The sequence below is a fragment of the Rhinopithecus roxellana genome, chromosome 7, assembly GCF_007565055.1.
Source record: "Rhinopithecus roxellana isolate Shanxi Qingling chromosome 7, ASM756505v1, whole genome shotgun sequence".
In the NCBI taxonomy this organism is placed as follows: domain Eukaryota; kingdom Metazoa; phylum Chordata; class Mammalia; order Primates; family Cercopithecidae; genus Rhinopithecus; species Rhinopithecus roxellana.
The window spans coordinates 7,788,476-7,808,283 of record NC_044555.1 but is presented as its reverse complement, the minus strand read 5'-3'; positions in this window follow the sequence as shown (position 1 = coordinate 7,808,283).

The window sequence follows — 19,808 nt, the reverse complement described above, 5'->3', positions numbered from 1 at the left end:
TTTCTAGACACACTGGGCCAGAAGGGAACCCACTGCCTTGAAGGGAAGGATCCAGTCTCGGCAGGACTCATCACTTGCTGACTAAAGGCCCCTTGGACACTGAATAACCAGCAGCAATACCTAGGTGTCATGCCATAAAGTATGTGAGACTCTGAGAAGGGCTGGTTTCAGTTGAGACCCAGCACATTCCCAGTTGTTGTGGCTACAATAAAATACACCTTCTGCTTGATAAATGCATAGGGAAAATGAAAGAGGACTTTGACTTGTACCTTAAGTGCTACTTTGATGACAATAGGGTAGAGCAAAAACTGGGTTCTTGCAGTCCTTGATTACAGGTTTGGGTTATTGAGTAGCATTTCTGGACCAGTCCTGAACCACAGGGAAGTGCACTGCCCTGAAGAGTAAGTTCCAAATATGACAGAATTCACCATAAGCTAGATGAAATGCCATTGATCTTTAAGTGGACATTGGTGGTGGCCTGGGAGCACTGGCCTGTCGTGGTGATAGCCAAAGGGTGAGACTGCTATGCCTGCAGAAAAGGGAGGGAACAGTGAGAAGCACTGTTTCCCACGGTTTGACAGCCAGAGCTCAGGCACGCTAGAATAGACCACTAGGTAGACTTCTAAGGTTTTGGATTCCAGGCCCAGACTCCTAGATGGCATCTCTGGACCCATCTCGGGCTTGAGGAAACTTGACACTCTGAAGGAAAGAACACAAGCCTAGTTGGTTTTGCCACCTGCTGACTGTAGAGCCTTGAAGCCTTGAGCAACCATAGGTGGGAGCCAGGTAGTGGTTATACTGAGCATTTGGCAAGACCAAGTGCTGTGGTGACTTAAGGTCTGATCCAGCACAGTCCCAGTGGTGAGGGCCACAGAGGTTCTTGTGTCACCACACCCACCATCTCAGGCAGCTTAACACAGAGAGATAGACTTCATTTGTTTGGGAGGAAAGTAAAAAAAGAAAATAACAGTATTACCTGGTAATCCAGAGATTCCTAAAATAACTTATTCAGGACCATCAAGGTGGTACTTACATGAGTGTATAAAAATCACCACATTACTTATCTTGTGGTACCTTCTAATGTAGATATAGATTATATCAGAACACAAAGTTCAACAAATAGCTGGAAAGTCTTCCCAAAATGGATGGTTAAAAACAAGCTGAGAGTGTAAAGATGACAATAAATACCTAAATCTTCAATGCCTATGCCCATACACTGACAAACATCAAAAAACATCAAGATCATCCAGGAAAATATGACCTCACCAAATGAACTAAATCAGGCAGTGAGAATCAATCCTAGAGAAACAAACATATGTAACTTTTTAGACAAAAATTTCAAAATATGACAGCTAGCGAGATGATCAAATAGGAACAGCTCTGGTCTGCAGCTCCCAGTAATACCAAGGCAGAAGGTGGGGGATTTCTGCATTTCCAATTGAGGTACCCAGTTCATCTTACTGAGACTGGTTAGACAGTGGGTGCAGCCCATGGAGGGGGAGCAAGAAGCAGGGTGGAGCATCGCCTCACCTGGGGAGTTCAAGGTGCCAGGGAACTCCTTCCCCTAGCCAAGGGAAGCCATGAGGGACTGTGCCATAAAGAACTGCGCTATCTGGTCCATATACCACACTTTTCCCATAGTTTTTGTAAGTCAAATTCAGGAAACACAGCGAACACCAGTAAGATACCACTTCAGAAAAACAACCCAAGATTCTCCAAAATTGAAATGAAAATTAAAAAAAAAACAAAAAATGTTAAGGGCAGCCAGAGAAGGTCAGGTTACCTACAAAGGGAAGCCCATTAGACTAACAGTGAATCTCTCTGCAGAATTCCTATAAGCCAGAAGAGAGTGTGAGCCAATATTCTTCATTCTTAAAGAAAATAATTTTCAACCCAGAATTTCATATCCAGGCAAACTAAGCTTCAGAAGTGAAGGAGAAATAAAATATTTTACAGAAAAACAAATGCTAAAAGATTTTGTCACCACCAGGCCTGCCTTACAAGAGCTTCTGAAAAAAAGCACTAAATATGAAAAGAAAAAACCAGAACCAGCCACTGCAAAAACATACCAAAATAAAAAAAACAACAACACTATGAAGCAACTAGATCAACTAGTGTGCAAAATAACCAGTTAGCTTCATGATGACAGGATCAAATTAACACAAAACAACATTAACCTTAAATGTAAATGGCCTAAAAGCCCCCAATTAAAAGAAACAGACTGGCAAATTGGATAAAGAGTCAACATCCATCAGTGTGCCACATTCAGGAGACCAATCTCACATGCAAAGACACATATAGACCCAAAATAAAGGGATGGAGAAATATTTACTAGGCAAAAGGATAGAAGAAAAAAAGCAGGAGTTGCAATCCTAATCTCTGATAAAATGGACTTTAAACCAAAAAAGATCAAAAAAGACAAAGAAAAGCACATAATGAGAAAGGGATTAATTCAATAAGAAGAGCTAACTATCCTAAATACAAATGCACCCAATACAGGAGCACCTAGATTTATAAAACGAGTTCTTAGAGACCTACAAAAATACTTAGACTCCCACACAATAATAGTGGGAGCTTTAACAGTCCATTGTCAATATAAGACAGATTAAAAAGACAGAAAATTAACAAAGATATTCCGGACTTGAACTCACCTTTGGACCAAGCAGACCTAATATACATCTACAGAACTCCCCACCCCAAATCAACAGAATATACATTCCTCTCACCGCCACATCACACTTATTATAAAATTGACCACATAATTGGAAGAAAAACACTCCTCAGCAAATGCAAAAAAAATGGAAATCATAACAGTCTCTCAGACCACAGTGCAATCAAATTAGAACTCAGGATTAAGAAACTCACTAGAAACCTCACAACTACATGAAAACTGAAAATCCTGCTCCTGAATGACTAATGAGTAAATAATGAAATTGAGGCAGAAATAAAGAAGTTCTTCAAAACCCATGAGGACAAAAACACAACATACCAGAATCTCTGGGACACAGCTAAACAAGTGTTAAGAGGCAAATTTATGGCACTAAATACTCACATCAGAAAGCAGAAAATATCCAAAATCGACACCCTACATCACCATTAAAATAACTAGAGAAGCAAGAGCAAATTCAAAGGCTAGCAGAAGACAAAAAATAACTAAGATCAGAATAGAATTGAAGGAAATAGAGACCTGAAAAACCCTTCAAAAAATTAATGATTTAGGGGCTGTTTTTTTTTAAATAACCAGGTAGGTCACTAGCTAGACTAATAAAGAAGAAAAGAGAGAAGAATCAAATACACACAATAAAAAATGATAAAGGGGATATCACTACTGATCACACAGAAATACAAACTACCTTTAGATAACACTATAAACAACTCTACGCAAATAAACTAGAAAACCGAGAAGAGATTGATAAATTTCTGGACACATACACCCTCCCAAGACTAAACCAGGAAGAAGTCGCATCCCTAAATAGACCAATAAAATGCTATGAAATTGAGGCAGTAATTAATAGCCTATCAACCAATAAAAGCCCAGGACCAGAAAGACTCACAGCAAAGTTCTACTAGAAGTAAAAAGAGGAGCTGGTGCCATTCCTTCTGAAACTATTCCAAACAGTAGAAAAAGAGGGACTCCTCCCTAACTCATTTTATGAGACCAGCATCATCCCGATACCAAAACTTTGCAGAGACAAAAAGACAAGAAAAAAAAAAAAAAAAAAAAAAAAAAAAAAAAAAAAAAAAAAAAAAAAGGTTAATGTCCCTGATGGACATTGATGTGAAAATCCTCAATAAAATATTGGCAAACCTAGTACAGCAGCATATTGAAAGGCTTATCCACCATGATCAAGTTGACTTCATCTCTCAGATGAACCAATGAGAAAAACCACATAATTATCTGAACAGATGCAGAAAAGGCCTTTGATGAAATTCCACACTGCTTCAAGCTACACACTCTTAATAAATGAGGTTCTGATGGAACATATCTCAAAATAATAAGAGGCATTTATGACATACTCATAGCCAATATCATATTGAATCATGCCCATAATTCCAGCACTGTGGGAGGCTGAGGTGGGTGGAACACGAGGTCAAGAAATCAAGACCATCCTGACCAACTTGGTGAAATCCCATCTCTACTATGAATACAAAAATAAGCTGGGCACAGTGGCATACACCTTTAAAAACAGCCACTCGTGAGGCTGAGGCAGGAGAATCTATTGAACCCAGGATACGGACGTTGCAGTGAACCGAGATCACGCCACTGCACTCCAGCCTGAGCAACAGAGAAAGACTTTGCCTAACTAACTAACTAACTAACTAAATAAATAAATAAATAAACAAAATAGCTGGAAACATTCCCTTTGAAAATCAGCACAAAAAATCTTGCCTTCTCTCATCACTGTTATTCAACATAGTATAGGAAGTTCTGGCCAAAACAATCAGGCAAGAGAAATAAATAAAGTGTATTCAAACAGTAAGACAGGAAGTCAAATTGTCTCTGTTTTCAGATTACATGATTGTATATTAAAAAAAAAAAAAAAAACAAACAAACAAAAAAAAAAAAACATAAAACAAAAACCATCATCTCAGCCAAAAAACTCCTTAAGCTGGTAAGCAACTTCAGCAAAGTCTCAGGATACAAAATCATTGTGCACAAATTACAAGCATTCTTATAAACCAATAGTAGACAAACAGAGAGCCAAATAATGAGTGAACTCCCATTCACAGTTGCTACAAAGAAAATAAAATACGTAGGAATACAACTTACAAGTGACGTGAAGGACCTCTGCAAGGAGAACTACAAACCACTGCTCAAGGAAATAAGAGAGGACACAACAAATGGAAAAACATTACATGCTCATGGATAGAAAGAATCAATATTGTGAAAATGGCAATACCGCCCAAAGTAATTTATAGGTTCAATGCTATTCCCATCTACCTACCATTGATTTTCTGTGCAGAATGAAAACAAACAAACAAACAAAAAAACAAACAACAACAACAACAAAAAAAAAAAAACTACTTTAAATTTCATATGGAACTAAAAAAGAGCCCATATAGCCAAGAAAATCCTACACAAAAATAATGAAACTGGGGGCATCATGCTACCTGACTTCAAACTATATTACAAAGCTACAGTAACCAAAACAGCATGACACTGGTACCAAAACCAATATGTATGTACAAATGGAACAAAACAGAGACCTCAGAAATAACACCATATATCTGCAACCATCTGACTTTTGAAAAACCTGACAAAAACAGGAAATGGGGAAAGGATTTCCTATTTAATAAATGATGCTGAGAAAACTTGCTAGCCATATGCAGAAAACTGAAACTGGACCCCTTCTTTACACCTTATACAAAAATTAACTCAAGATAGATTAAAGACTTAAATGTAAAACTTAAAACCATAAAAACTCTAGAAGAAAACCTAGCCAATACAATTCAGGCCATAGGCATGCACAAAGACTTTATAACTAAAACACCAAAAACAATTGCAACAAAAGCCAAAATTGACAAATGTGACCTCATTAACCAAAGAGTTTCTGCACCACAAAAGGAACTAACATCAGAGTGAACAGAAAACCTGCAGAAAGAGAGAAAAGTTTTGCAATCTATCCATCTGACAGAGATGTAATTTTCAGAATCTACAAGAAACTTAAATAAATTTAGAAGAAAAAAAAAAAAAAAAACAAAAACAAAAACAAGAACCCCTGCAAAAAATGGGCAAAGGATATGAGCAGACACTTTTCAAAAGAAGGCATTATGTGGATAACAAACATATAAAACTAAGGCTCATCATCACTGATCATTAGATAAATGCAAGTCAAAACCATAATGTGACACCATGTCATGCCAATTAGAATGGCGATCATTAAAACATCAGGAAACAACAGATGCTGGAGAGAACGTGGAGAAATGGGAATGCTTTTACACTGTTGGTGAGATTGTAAATTAGTTCAATCATTGTGGAAGACAGTGTGGTGATTTTTTAAGGATCTAGAACTAGAAATATCATATGATCCAGCAATCGCATTACTAAGTATATGCCCAAAGGATTATAAATCATTCTACTATAAAGATAGATGCACACTTATTTTTATTGCAGCACTATTCAGAATAGCAAATACTTAAAACTAACACAAATGCCCATCAATGTTAGACTGAAAAAAGAAAATGTGACACATATACACTATGGAATACTATGCAGCCATAAAAAAAGAATGAGATCATATCCTTTGCAGGGACATGAAGCTGGAAACCATCACTCTTAGCAAGCTAATGCTGGAATGGAAAACCCAACACTACATGTTTTCACTCATTAGTGGGAGTTGAACAATGAGAGCGTATGGGATCAGGGAGGTTAACATCACACACCGGGGTCTGTTGGAGGGTGGGGGCAAGTGGAGGGATAGCATTAAAAGAAATACTTAATGTAGAAGACAGGTCGATGGGTGCAGCAAGCCACTATGACATATGTATACCTATGTAACAAACCTGCACGGACTTCACATATATCCCAGAACTTAAAGTTTAATAAAAAGTAAAATATAAATAAATAAAGTGCCAACATCTTTAAATCTGAAAACAAAAGAAAATGTAAAAAAGGCTTTGTTGAGAAAACTCAAAGAAATTCAAGACAACACAGGAAAAATTCAGAGTTCTATTAGATAAACATAACAAAGAAATTGAAATAATTTAAAACAATGTGACAGAAATTCTGGAATTGAAAAAAATGCAACTGGCATACTGAAGAATACATCAGTGTGTTTTCATGGCAGACCTGATCAAGCAGAAGAAATAATTAGTGAACTTAAAGCAGGTTATGTGAAAATATATAGTCAAAAGTGACAGAAGAATAAAAAATTTAAAAGAATGAAACATACCTACAGAATCTAGGAAATAGCCTCAAAAGGGCAAATCAAAGAGTTACTGGACTTAAAGAGTAGGTAGAGAAAGAGATGGGGTAGGAAATTTGTTCAAATGAATAAGCATCACAGAATGTCCACAACATAGATAAAAATATCAACATTCAAGTACAAAAAGATTATAGAGCACCTAATAAATTTAACCCAAAGAAGACTACCTCAAGGCATTTAATAAGAAAACTCCTAAAAATCAAGTATAAAGAAGGGATGCTAAAAGTACCAAGAAAATAAAACAAACAAACAAATATTCAACGAAGCTCCAATACATCTGGCAGCAGATTTTTCCAAGGAAATCTTACAGGCAAATTAAAAATATCACTACAGATGTTAAGTACTAAAGAAAATACAACTTTTACCCTAGAATAGTATATCTCTCAAAAATACTCTTCAAACATGAAGAAGAAATAAAGACTTTCACAGACAAACAAAGGCTGAGGGATTGCATTAACACCAGTCCTGTCTTACAAGAATATCTAAAAAAAAAAAAAAAAAAAAAAAAAAAAAAAATAGTGCTTCAATCAGAAAGAAAAGGACATGAATGAGTAAAAGGAAATCTCCAAAGTAAAAAACTCACTGGCAATAGTAAGTACACAGAAAACACAGAATATTATAAAACTGTAATTGTGGTGTGTAGACTGCTGTTAAGTAGAGAGACTAAAAATGAAACAATTAAAAATGATAACTACAACTTTTGAAGACATAAATAGTACAATAAGACATATAAAGAGGAAAAATTTTTAAATGACGAAACAAAGTTAAAGTGTAGTGTTTTTGTTGGCTTTTTTGCATGTGTGTTTTTTTCTTTATACAGTGTTAAGTTGTCAGTATAAATTAATGGATAATAAAATATAATAATCTTTGCCAACCTCGTGGTAATGAGAAATACAAAAACATACAATAGATACACACACACACACACAAAAAAAAGCAAGAAAGTAAAAGATATCTCCTGAAAAAAAATGTCCTTCCCTAAAAGGAAGACACTAAGGAAGCAAAGAAGCAGAAAATTACAAAACAATTAGGGAGCAAATAATAGATTTGCACGAGTAAGTCCTTATTTATCAATAATAACATTGAATGTCAATGGACAAAACTCCCCAATAAAAAGACATAGAGTGGGTGAATGGTTTATAAAACAAGATTAAATCATTTCTTACCTACAGCGCAAACTTCACCTGCAAAGATACATGCAGACTGAAAATAAAAGTATGGAAAAAGATTTTCGAAGCTAATAGAAACAAAAAAGCTGGTGTAAACATATCAGACAAAATAGTTTTCAACAAGTATGCTTCATCATTAGCAAATTAACCAATGTGGTACATCATATGAATAGCATGAAGACATAAAAACCATTTAAATTGATGTTGTAAATGCACTTGATACAAATTAACATCCCTTCATATTAAATCCTCTAAAAAACTGAATATAAAAGGGATATACCTCAACATAATAAAAAATACCTATGAGAGAAACAAAGATAGTACCATACTGAATGGGAAAATTTGAAATTCTTCTAAGACCTAGAACAAAATTTCCTCAGTTCACCATCATTATTCAATATATTACTGGAAGTCTTAGCTAGGCCAATTAGACCACAGAAAAAATTAAAGGCATCCACATTAAAAAATAAGTAAAATTATTCTTGTTTGCAGGTGATATAATCTTACACTTGAAAAAACTTAAACACTTCACCATAAAAAATCTAGAATCAATAAACAAATTCCTTGAAGTTTCAGGATAGAAAAATAAAATAATAAATTTGCAGAATTTCTATACACCAACAGTGAATAATTAAAAAAAAAAAATCAAGAATGTAACCTCACCCCCCACCCCAAGGAAAGATGGCCGAATAGGAACAGCTCCAGTCTGCAGCTCCCAGTGAGACCAATGCAGAAGTCAGGTGATTTCTGCATTTTCAACTATGGTATCCAGTTTATCTCATTGAGAATGGGTGGACAGTGGGTGCATTCCCCAAAGGGCGAGCAGAAGCAGGGTGCGGCGTTGCCTCACCACTGAAACAAAAGAAGTCAGGACTAGATGTACCATATGACCCAGCCATCCCACTACTGGGTATATACCCAAAGGATTATAAATTATTCTACTACAAAGACACATGCACACGTATGTTTATTGTAGCACTATTCACAATAGCAAAGACTTGGAATCAACCCAAATGTCCATCTGTGACAGACTGGATTAAGAAAATGTGGCACATATACACCATGGAATACTATGCAGCCATAAAAAAGGATGAGTTTGCGTCCTTTGTAGGGACATGGATGAAGCTGGAAACCATCATTCTTAGCAAACTATCACAAGAAGAGAAAACCAAACACCGCATGTTCTCACTCATAGGTGGGAACTGAACAATGAGATCACTTGGACTCAGGAAGGGGAACATCACACACTGGGGCCTATCATGGGGAGGGGGGAGGGGGGAGGGATTGCATTGGGGAGTTATACATGATATAAATGATGAATTGATGGGTGCTGACGAGTTGATGGGTGCAGCACACCAACATGGCACAAATATACATATGTAACAAACCTGGACGTTATGCACATGTACCCTAGAACTTAAAATATAATAAATAAATAAATAAATAAATAAATAAATAAATAAATAAGTCAGGAAACTCCCTCCTCTAGCCAAGGGAAGCCATGAGGAACCCTGCTGTGAGGGACGGTGCTATCTGGACCAGATATTATGCTTTTTCCACAGTCTTCATAGCTCACAGACAAGGAGATTCCATAAGGTGCTGACACCACAAGGGCCCTGGGTTTCAAGCACAAAATTGGGCAACTGTTTGGGCAGACATCGAGCTAGCTGTGTATATATATATACACATTCTGCAGTGTGTGTGTGTATATATATATATATATATATATATATATATATATATAATATAAAATATATCTTTATATATAATATATTATATATAATTATATATTTTAGTTATAATATATTATATATATATACACACACACACACACACACACACATATACATATATATATTTTTCCCCCCAGTAGCACCTGGAATGCCAGCAAGACAGAACGGTTCACTCCCCTGGAAAGGGGTCTGAAGCTAGGGAGCCAAGTGGTCTTGCTCAGTGGATCTAAGCAAGCTAAGATCAATTGGCTTGAAATTCTCCCTGCCAGCCCAGCAGTCCAAAGTCACCATGGGACACTTGAGCCTGGCGGGGAGAGGGGTTTCCACCATTACTGAGAGTTGAGTAGGCGGTTTTCTCCTCACTGTGTAAACAAGCCTCCAGGAAGTTCCAACTGGGTGGACCCCACCAAAGTGCGGCAAATCCACTGTAACCAGACTGCCTCCCTAGATTTCTCCTCTCTGGGCAGGACATCTCTGAAATAAAGACAGCAGCGCCAGTCAGGTGCTTTTAGATAAAACTCCATCTTCCTAGGACAGAGAAACTGAGGGAAAGGGCAACTGTGGGTGCAGGTTCAGCCAACATAATCATTCTTGCCTGCTGACACAGCATGCTCGAGCTCTGCTAAGAGACAGACTACCTCCTCAAGTAGGCCATTAACCCATTGACCCCCATACTCCTAGATGGAGAGATGCCACCCAGCAGGGGTCAACAGACATCTCATACAGCAGAACTCCAGCTGGAATCTGGCAGGTGCCCCTCTGGGATGAACCTTTCAGAGAAAGGAGCAGGAAGCAATATTTGCTGTTCTGCACCTCTGCTGGTGATACCCAAGCAAAGAGGGTCTGGAGTGAACCCCCAGCAAACTCCAGCAGACCCGCAGAAGAGGGTCCTGACTGTTAGAAGAAAAATCAACAAGCAGAAAGCAATAGCATCAACATCAAAAAAAAAAGCATGACCATGCAAAAACTTCATCCATAGACCACCAATAGCAAAAACCAAAGGTAGATAAATCCATGAAGATGAGGAGAAAACAGGGCAAGTAGGCTGAAAATTCCAAAAACCAGAATGCCTCTTCTCCTTCAAAGGATCACAACCCCTTGCCAGCAAGATAACACAACTGGATGGGAAATGAGTTTGAAGAACTGACAGAAGTACGCTTCAAAAGGTAGGTAATAACAAACTCCTTCGTGCTAAAACAGCATGTTCTAACCCAATGTTAGAAAGCTAAGAAACTTGATAAAAGGTTAGAGGAATTGGTAACTAGAATAACCAGTTTTGACAAGAATATAAATGACCTGATAGTGCTGAAAAGCACAGCATGAGAACTTTGTGAAGCATACACAAGTATCAATAGCCAAATCAATAAAGCAGAATAAAGGATATCAGAGATTGAAGATCAACTTAATGAAATAAAGCATGAAGACAAAATTAGGTAAAAAAAAGAATAAAAGGAATGAACAAAGCTTCCCAGAAATATGGGACTCTGTGAAAAGACCAAACGTACATTTCACTGGTATACCTGAAAGTGACAAGGAGAATAGAATCAAATTGGAAAACATGCTTCAGGATATAATCCAGGAGAAGTTCCCCAACCTAGCAAATTCCATTCAAATTCAGGAAATACAGAGAAGAACACAAAGATATTCCTCTAGAAGAGCAACCCCAAGGCACATAAGGAAGTCCATCAGATTAACAGCAGATCTCTCTGCAGAAACCCGACAAGCCAGAAGAGAGTGGTCACCAATATTCAACATTCTTTAAAAAAAAAAAAAAAAAATTCAACCCAGAATTTCATATCCAGCCAAACAAACTTCATAAGCAAAGGAGAAATAAAAACTTTTAAAGACAAGCAAATGCTGAGGGATTTTGTCACCACCAGCACTGCCTTACAAGAGCTCATCAATGAAGCACTAAAGATGGAAAGGAAAAACCAGTACCAGCCACTATAAACACAAACCAAAATATAAAGAACATCAACACTATGAAGAAACTGCATCAACTAATGGGCAAAATCACCCGCTAGCATCATAATGACAGAATCAAATTCAAACATAACAATATTAACCTTAAATGTAAATGGGCTAAATGCCCCAACTAAAAGGCACTGTCTGACAAATTGGATAGAGTCCAAATCCATCAGTTTGCTGTTTTCAGGAGACCCATCCCACGTGCAAAGACTCACATAGGTTCAAAATAAATGAAGGTAGAAATATTTACCAAGCAAATTGAAAGCAAAAATGAACAGTGGTTGCAATCTTAGTCTCTGGTAAAACAGACTTTAAACCAGCAGAGACGAAAAAAGACAAAAAACACATTACTTAATGGTAAAAGGATGAATGCAAAAAGAAGAGCTAAGTATATTAAATATATATGCACCCGATAAAGGAGCTCCCAGATTTATAAAGAAAGTTCTTAGATACCTACAAAGAGACTTAGATTCCCAAACAATAATCGTGGCAGTCTTTAACACCCCACTGTCAATATTAAACAGATAATGAGACATATAATTAGCAAAGATATTCAGGACTTGAACTTAGCTCTGGACCAGGCAGACCTAGCAGACATATACAGAACTCTCTACACCAAATCAACAGAATATACATTCTTCTCACCACCACATAGCACTTATTCTGAAATCAACCACATAACTGGAAGTAAAACACTCCTCAACAAATGCAAAAGAATGGAAATCATAACAAACAGCCTCTAGACCACAGTGCAATCAAATTAGAACTCAGGATTAAGAAACTCACTCAAAAGCGCAAAATTACATGGAAACTGAACAACCTGCTTTTGAATAACTACTGGGTAAACAACAAAATTATCACAGAAATAAAAATGTTATTTGAAACCCAATGAGAACAAAGACACAATGTACCAGATTCTCTGGGACACAGCTAAAGCAGTGCTTACAGAAAAAATTGTAACACTAAATCCCCACAAAAGAAAGCAAGAGAGATGTAAAATTGACACCCTAACGTCACAATTAAAAGAACTAGAGAAACAAGGACAAATAAATTCAAAAGCTAGAAGAAGACCAAAAAAATAAATAAAATAAATAAAAGTAAAAAAAACAAACAAACTAAGATCATAGCAGAACTGAAGGAGATAGAGACATGGAAAACATTTCAAAACATCAATGAATTCAAGAGCTGAATGTTTTAACAAAATTAACAAAATAGACCACTAGCTAGACTAATAAAGAAGAAGAGAGAAGATTCAAATAGGAACAATAAGAAATGATAAAGTGAAAATAATCACTGATCTCACAGAAATACAAACTACCATCAGAAAATACTATAAACACCTTTATGCAAATAAACTAGAAAATCTACAAGAAATGAATAAATTTCCAGAAAAATACACCCTCCCAAACCTAAACCAGAAGAAGTTGAATCCCTGAATAGGCCAACAACAAGTTCTGAAATTGAGGAAATAATCAATACCCTACCAACCAAAAAAAAAAAATCAAAGCCCAGGACCAGATGGATTCACAGCTAAATTTTACCAGAGGTACAAGGATAAACTGGTACCATCTCTTCTGAAACTCTTCCAAACAATAGATAAAGAAGGACTCCTCCCTAACTCACTTTATGAGGCCAAAATCATCCTAATACCAAAATCTGACAAGAGACTCACGCATAAAAAAATAAAATTTCAGGCAAATATCCCTGATGAACATTGATGCAAAAATTCACAATAAAATACTGGCAAATCGAATTCAGCAGAATATTAAAAAAACTTATCCACCACAATCAAGTTGGCGTCACCCTTGGTATCCAAGGCTGGTTCAACATACACAAATTCATAAATGTAATCCATCAAATAAACATAACCATGACAAAAAACACATGATTTTCTCAACAAATGCAGAAAAGGCATTTGAAAAATTCAACACCTCTTAATGTTATAAACACTCAATAAACTAGGTATTGATGGAACATATCTCAAAATAATAAGAGGTATTTATGACAAACCCATAGCCAATATCATACTGAATGGGCAAAAGCTTGAAGCATTCCCTTTGAAAACTGGCACAAGGCGATGATGTTCAGCATTCCTATTAAACATAGAATTGGAAGTTCTGGCCAGGGCAATCAGCAAAGAGAAAGAAATAAAGAGTATTCAAATAGGAAGAGAGGAAGTCAAATTATCTCTGTTTCATATGACATGATTGTACATTTAGAAAACCCCATCATCTCAAAACAAAATCTCCTTAATCAGGAAAGCAGCTTCAGCACAATCTCAGGATACAAAATCAATATGCAAAAATTACAAGCATTTCTATAAACCAATAATGGAGAGCAAAATTATGATCATAGTTCCATTCACAGTTTCTACAAAGATAATAAAATAACTAGGCATACAACTGACAAGGAATGTGAAGAACCTCTTCAAGGAGAACTACAAGCCACCGCTCAAGGAAATAAGAAAAGACAAAAACAAATGGCAAGACATTTCATGCTTATGAATAGGAATAATCAATGTGGTGAAAATTGCCATACCACCCAAAGCAATTTATAGATTCAATGCTATTCCTGTCAAGCTACCATTTACTTTCTGCACAGAATTAGAAAAAACTACTTTAAATTTCATATGGAACCAAAATAGAGCCTGTATAGCCACGCCAATCCTAAGCAAAAAGAACAAACCTGGAGACATCACCCTACATGATTTCAAACTACTACAAGGCTATAGTAACCAAAACAGCATGGTACTGGTACCAAAACAGAGAGATAAACCAATGGAACAGAACAGAGGCCTTAGAAATAACACCACACATCTACACCCGTCTGATCTTTGAAAAGCCTGACACAAACAAGCAATGGAGAAAGCATTCTCTGTTTAATAGATGGTGTTGGGAAAACTGGCTAGCCATATGCAGAAAACAGAAACTGGCCCCCTTCTTTACACTTTATACAAAAATTAACCCAGGATGGATTAAAGATTTAAATATAAGACCTAAAACCAAAAAAATAAAATAAAATAAAATAAAAAATAAAAAAAATAAAAAAATAAAAAAACAAGAAGAAAACTTAGGCAATACCATTCACGATATAGGCATAGGCATGGGCAATGAATTCATAACTAAAACACAAAAGCAATTGCAACATAAGCTACAATTGACAAATGTGATCTAATTAAGCTAACAAGTTGCTGCACAGCAAAGTAAACTATCATCAGGGCAAACAGGAAGCCTACAGAATGGGAGAAAAAAATTGCAATCTATCCTTCTGACAAATGGCTAATATTCGAATGTATAAGCTTAAACAAATTTACAAAAAAAAAAAAAAAAAAGCAAATGACTCCATCAAAAAGTAGACAAAGGATATGAACAGACACTTTTCAAAAGAAGACATTTATGTGTCCAACAAACATGAAAAAACTCATCATCACTGGTCACTAGAGAAATTCATATCAAAAACACAATGACATACCATCTCACACCAATTAGAATGGTGATCTTTAAAAAGTCAGTAAGCAACAGCTGCTCGAGAGGATGTGGAGAAATAGGAATGCTTTTACACTGCTGGTAGGAGTGCAAATTAGTTCAAACATTGTGTAAGACAGTGTTGCAGTTTGTCAAGGATTCAGAACAAGAAATACCATTTGACTCAGCAATCCCATTACTGGATATATACCCAAAGTATAAATCTTTCTACTATAAAGACACATGCACCCATATGTTTATTGCAGCAATATTCAAAGTAGCAAAGACTTGGAACAAACCCAAATGCCCATCAATGTTAGAATGGATAAAGATAATGTGGCACATATACACCATGAAATACTATGCAGCCATAAAAAAGGATGAGTTCATGTCCTTTGCAGAGGCATGGATTAAGCTGAAACCATCATTCTCAGCAATCTAGCACAGGAACAGGAAACCAAATACTGCATGTTCTCACCCATAATTGCGACTTAAACAATGAGAACGTATTGGCATAGAGAGGGGAATATCACACATTAGGACCTCTTGGCGGGTGGGGACAAGGGGTGGGATAGCATTAGGAGAAATACCTAATGTAGATGACGAGTTAATGGGTGCAGCAAACTACCATGACACATGCATACTTATGTAATTATCATGCACATTCTGCTTATGTATTCCAGTGCTTAAAGTATCAGAAAGCACTAGACCTTAAAAAAATTCTAATCTTATTTACAATAGCTTCAAATACAATACCAAATAACTTAACCAAAGAAGTATAAGATCTCTACAATAAAAACTGTAGAATATTGATGCAAAAAGTCATATTAAAAACATTTTATAAAGATGTTGTAATGGATGTGGTGAAAATAGAACACTTCTACACTGCTGGTAGTAATGTAAACTAGTACCACCAGTAGGGAAAACAGTATGGAGATTCCTTAAAGAATTAAAACTAGAACAACTGTTTGATCCAGCAGTCCCACTACTAGGTACCTACCCAGAGGAATCATTATATGAAAAACACACTTGTACAAGCATGTTTATAGCAGCACAACTTGCAATTGCAAAAACACGAAGTCAGTCCAAATGCCAGTCATTCAACAAGTGAATAAGAAAATCTGAACCCCGGAGCAGGATGGCAGAATAGGAACAGCTCCAGCCTCCAGCTCCCAGCATGAGAGACACAGAAGATGGGTGATTTCTGCAATTTCAACTGAGGTACTGGGTTCATCTCACTGGGGAGTGCCGGACAATCAGTGCTGGTCACCTCGTGCAGCCTGACCAGTGAGAGCTGAAGCAGGCCAAGTCATCGCCTCACCTGGGAAGTGCAAGTGGGAAGGGGATCCCTCTTCCGAGCCAAGGGAAACTGAGACACACAACACCTGGAAAATCGGGTAACTCCCACCCTAACACTGTGTTTTATCAAGGGTCTTAGCAAACGGCACACCAGAAGATTATATCCCACACCTGGCCAGGAGAGTCCCACGCTGACGGAGCCTCCCTCATTGCTAGCACAGCAGTCTGAGATCTAACTACAAGGCAGCAGCGAGGGTGGGGGAAGGGCGCCTGCCATTACTGAAGCTTAAGTAGGTAAACAAAGCCACCAGGGAGCTCGAACTGGGTGGAGCCCACCACAGCTCAAGTAGGTCTGCCTGTCTCTGTAGACTCCACTTCCAGAGACAGGGCATAGCTAAACAAAAAGCAGCAGAAACCTCTGCAGATGTAAATGACCCTATCTGACAGCTTTGAAGAGAGCAGTGGATCTCCCAGCATGAAGGTTGAGATCTAAGAACAGTCAGACTGCCTGCTCCAGTGGGTCCCTGATCCCTTAAGGCATCCCTCACTAGGTGCAGACCAACACTTCACACATCACACAGCGAGGTACACCCCTGAGATGGCGCTTCCAGAGCAAGAATCAGACAGCAACACCCGCTGTTCAGCAATATTCTATCTTCTGTAGCCTCTGCTGCTCATTCCCAGGCAAATAGGGTCTGGAATGGACCTCAAGCAATCTCCAACAGAGACAGAGCTGAAGGTCTTGATTGTCAGAAGAAAATCTAACAAACAGAAAGGTCACCCACACCAAAACCCCATCAGCACATCACCATCATTAAAGACCAAAGACAGATAAAACCACAATGATGGGGAAAAAGCAGGGCAGAAAAGCTGGAAATTCAAAAAATGAGAGCACATTTCCCCTCCAAAGGAATGCAGCTCATCATGAGCAATGGATCAAAGCTGGATGGAGAATGACTTTGATGAATTGAGAGAAGAAGGATTCAGCAGATCAAACTTCTCAGAGCTAAAGGAGGAACTATGTACCCAACACAAAGAAACTAAAAATCTTGAAAAAAGAATGGAAAAATGGATAACAAGAATAATTAATGCAGAGAAAGCCATAAACGCACTAACAGAGATAAAAACCATGACACCAAAAATACGTGACAAATGCACAAGCTTCCATAACTGACTTGATCAACTGGAAGAAAGAGTATCAATGATTGAATATCAAATGAATGAAATGAAGTGAGAAGACAAGTCTAGAGAAAAAAGAGGAAAAAGAAATGAACAAAGCCTCCAAGATGCAAGGGATTATGTGAAAAGACCAAATCTACGTCTGATAGGGGTGCCTGAAAGTGAGGGGGAAAATGGAACCAAGTTGGAAAATACTCTTCAGGAAAACATCCAGGAGAACTTCCCCAACCCAGCAAGGCAGGCCAACATTCAAATTCAGGAAATACAGAGAACACCACAAAGATACTCCTCCAGAAGAGCAACTGAAAGACACATAATTGTCAGATTCACCAAAGTTGAAATGAAGGAAAAAATCTTAAGGGCAGCCAGAGAGAAAGGTCGGGTTACCCACAAAGGGAAGCCCATCAGACTAACAGCAGATCTCTTGGCAGAAACTCGACAAGCCAGAAGAGAGTGGGGGACAATATTCAACGTTCTTAAAGAAAAGAATTTTCAACCCAGAATTTCATATCCAGCCAAACTAAGTTTCATAAGTGAAGGAGAAATAAAATCCTTTACAGATAAGCAAATGCTTAGAGATTTTGTCACTACCAGGCCTGCCTTTCAAGAGACCCTGAAGGAAGCTTTAAACATAGAAGGAACAATGGGTACCAGCCATTGCAAAAACATGCCAAAATGTAAAGATCATCGATGCTAGGAAGAAACTGCATCAACTAACGAAAAAAAATCCAGCTAATATCACAATGACAGGATCAAGTTCACACATAACAATATTAACGTTAAACGTAAACGGACTAAATGGTCCAATTAAAAGACACAGACTAGCAAATTGGATAAAGAGTCAAGACCCATCAGTTTGCTGTATTCAGGAGACTCATCTCACATGCAAAGACACACATAGACTCAAAATGAAGGGATGGAGGAAGATCTAACAAGCAAATGGAAATGAAAAGAAGGAAGGGTTGCAATTCTAGTCTCTGATAAAGCAGACTTTAAACCATCAAAGATCAAAAGAGACAAAGAAGGCCATTACATAATGGTAAAGGGATCAATTCAATAGGAAGAGCTAACTATCCTAAATATATATGCACCCAATAGAGGAGCACCCAGATTCATCAAGCAAGTCCTTTGAGACTTTCAAAGAGACTTAGACTCCCATACAATAATAGTGGGAGACTTCAACACCCCACTGTCAAAATTAAACAGATCAAGGAGACAGAAAGTTAACAAGGATATCCAGGAATTGAACTAAGCTCTGCACCAAGCGGATCTAATAGACATCTACAGAACTCTCCACTTCAAATTAACAGAATATACATTCTTCTCAGCACCACATCACACTTATTCCAAAATTGACCATATAGTTGGAAGGAAAGCACTCCTCAGCACATGTAAAAGAACAGAAATTATAACAAACTGTCTCTCAGACCACAGTGCAAACAAACTAGGACTCAGGACAAAGAAACTCAATCAAAACCGCTCAACTACATTTAAACTGAACAACCTGCTCCTGAATGACTACTGGGTACGTAACGAAATGAAGGCAGAAATAAAGATGTTCTTTGAAACCAATGAGAACAAAGATACAATATACCAGAATCTCTGGAAAACATTTAAAGCAGTGTGTAGAGGGAAATGTATAGCACTAAATGCCCACAACAGAAAGCAGGAAAGATCTAAATTTGACATCCTAATAGCACAATTAAACGAACTAGAGGAGCAAGAACAAACACATTCAAAAGCTAGCAGAAGGCAATAAATAACTAAGATCAGAGCAGAACTGAAGGAGATAGAGACACATAAAACCCTCCAAAAAATCAATGAATCCAGAAGCTGGTTTTTTGAAAAGATCAACAAAATTGATAGACCGCTAGAAAGACTAGTAAAGAAGAAAAGAGAGAAGAGTCAAATAGACGCAATAAAAAATGATAAAGGGGATATCACCACAGACCCCACAGAAATACAAATTACAATGAGAGAATATTATAAACTTCTCTACACAAATAAACTAGAAAACCTAGAAGAAATGGATAATTTCCTGGACATTTACACTCTCACAAGACTGAACCA